We start from the raw sequence: 6,283 nt of genomic DNA on the forward strand, positions 1-6,283 counted from the left end.
CCACCTCCGTTCTCTTCTACATCTCAGGCTACTAGATCAGACTTCTCACTACGAACTCCTCGTGAGAGCATCACTAATGATAACGGTTATTTTAAAATTCCCCGCACCGACAACGGACGCCTTAAAATGCATGTTTATAAAATATTTCTGTTCAAACGAAACTTTATCTTTCATTCCACAAAAATAGTGCATACACTCGTGTTACACCCTGTAGCCGTCAAAGAGCAACCTTGATTAAAGCAGTAGGTTTTTCTTGAAAAAAAAAAAAAAAAAAAAACATGAAATAGACTTAAACGAGAACGTCACCTTTCATATTTCTTATCCTTTCAACTACTTATAATATGCTTATGGCAGTAGGTCTAGTAGGTATATATGTGAAACTAATTTGAATTAATTTCTATTTAGAAGAAATGAATAGCTACAAAAAGATCAACCTAAGAAAGCTTTAAGGAAAGTAAGCCTGTCTTAATGCATTCGTCAGTTTTGACTCCCACAGCTTTCCAAGGTGTCCAAATGAAACAGGATGATATGCAAGGAATTCGATAAAAAATAAGACTGAATTATGTTCGTTTGATTTTTTATGATTGCTTTTTGACTTTGAATAGCTAGGTCTGAGTTAATTATGTTAAGCAATTATGAAAACGATAAGAAGAAAGGCGAACATGGCTAATAAAACAAGAATAACGGGAATAGTCAAATAGAGCAGATTAATATATATATATATATATATATATATATATATATATATATATATTGTCGATTTAAATATTCATTAATATTACGTATCCGAGAGAGAGTATGCTGCTAAAAATAGACCTGGGCAAATCAGGCGGGAAAATTAAAAGTCCAATTTAGGCCCACTAAATGTGTCATGCAAATTATTTTATTGATCAAAGGACAAAATTAGTTTAATTAAACATCATTTCAAAGAATGTTAACGCCTTGATGTATTATTTATCGGCTGTAGGAGGCGAAATGACAACACTCCAGTGCAGTACGATACGTTGAGTCAAGACTCGAGAGGCAGCAAAGCCAACTTCAAAATCTTCGGTAAGCTGTCACGAAGCTAGAGATGAGAATAAAACCAGAAATCGTGGACCCATCGGTATATATTTTCCTTACTTTGCAAGATAATTATCGTTAATACATTGAATAAATCTACTCAATTCAAAAGTAATTTATTTCAAGTATAGCACCTTTGAAAGGAAATGTTATTTATTGTTAAGTAAATAATCTGGCACCTGCATATGGCAATATTTCCATAACGAACAATGAGTTAAGAAACTACGCTAATTCTTCGTTGGCCGTCTGTACATTAAGACCAAGAAACTGAATGCCTTGGTCAAAGTCTAGATGATGACAACGCATTCTATAGCAAAGATTCTTCTTGAAAAGCGAATGTTAACAGACGAAACACATCGCTCGAATGATTCGCTAACTAGAGCTCAATTCGAATTGTTTTCCCGTTAAGTTGGTTGTATCACGTCTTCTAAACTCGAACAACAGTCACATTTCGGCTCCAAACTACCAGATTTCTCTATTACCAGAGGCATTGATCGAAAGAGAGCAAATATGCAATCGATGCTAAACATGCAAGAAACTTCAGAGGTGGTTGTATGGAACCTGGAAGCTGCAGACCGCCTGAATAAACGATGGTCGGAGCTAATACTATTCAAGCCCGCTGCCCGCCTCGGACGAGGCAAGGCACAGTCGTGTCACCTCGGTGTCTAGTCGTCAGTGATATAAATTAATATATATATATATATAATATATAGTATATATATATATATATATATATAATATATATATATATATATATAATCAATACTCGTGGCTGCTACAGCATAAAGCCACATCAAACCATCCTTACTAATGTGCAGAGCGGCTTTTATTCTCCTAAACAAAAACTACATCAAGAATGCAAGAGCTTAAATCTAGCAAGCAATTGGTAGAACCTTTTACTCCAGTGTGAGTCTTAATAGCTAATGTTAGGGATGGTAGCAAAAGAGGTCGCCAATTAGGGAATGGCAAGAATGATAATATACTACTGCTTGTGCAGTGCTAGTGGAAAAGCAAGAGAAAGTATTGAAGGGGACAATACTGAATGAATTGATTTTTGAAGTTATGAAATGAAAATTTGGCAGACAATAACATAGTTGGATGAGAGGAGAAGTAGTGGTGGGCATGTGTTGAGGATGGAAGACGAGAGGAGAGTGAAGAGGGCTTGGGAGGAACCTGTTAAGAGGAAGAAGATCGAGAGGTAGACATAGAATTAGATAGCGAGATAAAGTGAAGGAAGATGTGGAGAGAGAAGAAGTTTGGTGGAGGATGATGGCAGTGGAGGAGGAGAAGGCGCATCAGGCAACCGACCCCTTAATGTAGGGATAGAGATGCAGGCAGGGAATTCATTCGTGGGCACCCCTTCGAGAATAAAAGCTTTTTTTACAACTGATGAAGAAAGTGCTTACCTCTGGATACAGCCAAACAATAAAGGCTCATTAAAAATTGTCAAAAATATTTGCCCGCGTGTCTGGCACTTTGTTTATAAAATTCAATATCTATGTCTTGAGCGTCAAGTGCAGCAAGACGTTCTCGGTGAGCGTTTGTTTGTATGGTGTTTTTACGTTGCGTAGAACCAGAGGTTATTTAGCAACAGGACCAACGGCTTACGTGACTTCCGAACCACGTGGAGATCGCGGTGAGCGTGACAGATCCTGAGATGGTTACGCCCCCTTTTTTTGTGGGAGTCATGGTGGACACACGGCAAAGTTTTCGTGCGTTTAAGTACACCGAATGACCTTTCAGCCTCACATGAACTTGCTGAAGAGACCAGAAGCAAAAAAAGGTCTCGACAAGTATTCGACCGGTGGGAACATCCTACGAACTTCCGGCACCATATTTGCAAATGCCTTTCAGTAGCCCTCAACAGATGCACCATTGAATTGATTTTATCAAAATATATTTCACTTTACAAAATAAATGAGGAAAATTTCTTTTAAAAATATATTTAAAGACTCAATACCAACAAGCCTTCAGTTCAGTCTGATCTATAAATGACAGTATAATGGTTGCGATGCCACTTACGTTGGAAAAACTACCAGTACAGCTTGGATGAGATGGTTTGAACACCTTGGTAGGTCATTTCGTACCTACAGGCAATTATCTTCCAAGACATAGTTACAGTGCAATTAGAGAACCTCTGCTCAGTTTGCTACAGACCTCGACATTTTAGTAGTTCTATATTCTGTCAAGATGAAGTTTCTTTGGCTAGAAATGTGGCTGTAACCTCACTTTTGTGTTTTTAGCCTTCGTTTTGCTGGTTTATATATTGTTTGTTTGTATGGTGTTTTTACGAACCAGTGACTATTCAGCAACGGGACCAACGGCTTTACGTGACTTCCGAACCACGTCGAGAGTGAAGTTCTATCACCAGAAACACACATCTCTCACCCCTCAATGGAATGCCCGAGAATTTAACTCGCGGCCGCCGAGGTGGCAGGTCAAGACCATACCGATCAGGCCACTGAGGCGCTTGGTTTACATATTGACTCGGTGTATTTATTGTTCCTTTGTACCATCCGTTTTTGTGACTAACATTTGAATTCTGCTATGTTTTACTTTATTCACTCAAGTGTTTTAATTAGCCATCTTTTAACTTTTTTCTTCTTATTAGCCATCTTTTAACGTATTCTTATATTTTTTTTTATATGTCATTTTGCAGTATTATCGTGAATTTGTTTACAAGAATTATAATGTTATATATATATATATATATATATATATATATATATATATATATACACATAAATCATTTACACTTCCCCTTCGGTGATATACCCAAAGTAGCAGTAATTGGATATATAACGACGTTTGTAGATTAAGGTTAGTATTATCATGTTACAGTGATTTGGAAGTTAAAAAAATTGTCAATGTAGATAGGGTTTTACAAACAAAACTATGTATATATATTACATATCCCATGGTCAATGGTAATCAGTCTACTGTTTAAAGATGCTATACAAAAATTTATATATATATCCACTGATAAGAAAATCCATGCTTCTCATCATTTCTATGTTTAATCCGCGTATAATTACATGGTTACCCGCCTGCACGCAATTGCGTGCCAGACATAAATGATCTTGATCGGGGTATTTACCGTTTATTTATTTATTTATTTATTTATCTTTTTTGTAGACAATAAAAGCAACTTTCTTTAAACCAAATAAAAGAATGAGAGAGAGAAAAAAAGGGCTACTTTCAAACAAATAAAAGTTTTCTTCACATCAGACCAAACAAAAGAATGAGAGATAAAAAAGGGGTGCTTACAAACAAATAAAAGCAATTATTTCTTTTTCTTCACAACATCAGACCAGAGAAAATAATGAAAGAGAGAGAGAGAGAGAGAAAAAAAAAGGGCTACTTTCAAACAAATAAAAGCAATTATTTCTTTGTCTTCACGACATCAGAACAGAGGAAAGAATGGGAGATAAAAGAAAAGAAAAATAAAGGACTTTCAAACAAGCGTAGTGCAGCAATATTACCCTCTGCTATCCTGTCCATTAGTGGCAAAGATGGTTTAATGTGCCTTTTTACCGCAGCAGACACGAATACTGTTTTTATGATCTCAATGGTGACTACAAGTTGAAGAGTTACACTAATCGTTCGCTCATCGCCCGAGCTCAACACTCACGACAGTCTCTCCGGCCACGGCTTATTCAGGGCGTCTGCTGGTTCCATGTGACTGACTATCTTCGTAAGTTTTTTGCGTTTTAATCTTTAGACTAATGCCTCTGGTAATAGAGAAATCTGATAGTTTGGAGCTGAAATGTGACTGTTCCAGTTTAGAAGACGCGATACAACCAACTTAAAAGGAAAACATTTGAATTGAGCTTTAGTTAGCTGGTTCCATGCGACTATCTTCGTTAAGTTTCTTACGTGTTTTAATCTTTAGACTAATGCCTCTGGTAATGGAAAAATCTGATAGTTTGGAGCCGAAATGTGACTATTGTTTCAGGTTAGAAGACGCGATACAACCAACTTATCAGGGAAACATTTGAATTGAGCTTTAGCTACCTGGTTCCGTGCGACTATCTTCGTTAAGTTTCCTGCGTGTTTTAATCTTTACCAATGCCTCTGGTAATAGAGAAATCTGGTAGTTTGGAGTCTAAATGTGGCTGTTGTTCGAGTTTAGAAGACGTGATACAGCCAACTTAGCGGGAAAACAATTTTGAATTGAGCTTTAGTTAGTTTTCGAGCGATGTGTTTCGTCTGTTAACATTCGTTTACCAAGAAAATTCTTCGAGTTATAGAATCCGTTGTTATCATCTAGACTTTTACCAAGGAATTCAGTTTCTTGGTCTTAATGTACACCTCTGCGATCGATACATTTCTTTAAATATTAAAGAAGCAGAAAAACGTAGAGAATTGCCTCCAACGATACTTCGGCACAGGATTTCACCTTTTGCTGTCTTCATACACATTTGCACCATCTTTTGGGAGAGCCATATGATACTTTTCATGATTGTTCCTATACGTGCCGTATTGTGGTTAATCAGTGAAAGAGAATGAACCCCCCCTCAACCTAGTCAATTATTTTTGTAATGCAATTTTTTTTTTAATAAAGCTTTGTTGTCGATACTAGACCCTTCTCACTCTAACATCATTTCATACGACAAACCAAACGACTCAGCAGTGCTAGACAACTGTAATTATTGCAATCTCATTTATTTTTCCCCACATCTTTAGAAACACTTTTCATTCAATGACTGAACCAAGATAATGCAGAATCCAGCAGGTCTTCCAGTCACTCTGGTGCATTTTCACTGGTTCAGGATCTTGGCTCTTTCCTCATACCTATTGAATTCAAATAGCTCAAATAAGTCTGTATCACTTGTCATCTAATGGTAGTGCATTCTACTGTATTTCCAAGATAAATTTGCTAAGAAAAATGTCTCGCGTCGTTACTCTTAAGTTTTCTTTATTCAATTCCACTTCCTGTGTAGCAATTGCTCTAACACGCTGTGAGCCAAGTGACTCGGATCAAAATACAGACTTTTTGCTGTGCAGTCTTTATTCAAAATGACGTCCAGATGTAGCTTCGCAGCCCCATAACAAAATGCAAAGTGAAAACTTTGGGGAAGCGATTTATGATCGTCGAATGTACACCTCAGGAGACCCCAGTCTTTGGAAATTAAGCGAAAAATCCATCGACGTACTTTTAGGCGCCATGCGGTATTCTTAGCAACGGCAGAATGGCTCAGTTAAGTAAAATTTTGTTCTT

The sequence above is a fragment of the Macrobrachium nipponense genome, chromosome 39 (genome assembly GCF_015104395.2).
Source record: "Macrobrachium nipponense isolate FS-2020 chromosome 39, ASM1510439v2, whole genome shotgun sequence".
NCBI classification, from domain to species: Eukaryota; Metazoa; Arthropoda; class Malacostraca; order Decapoda; family Palaemonidae; genus Macrobrachium; species Macrobrachium nipponense.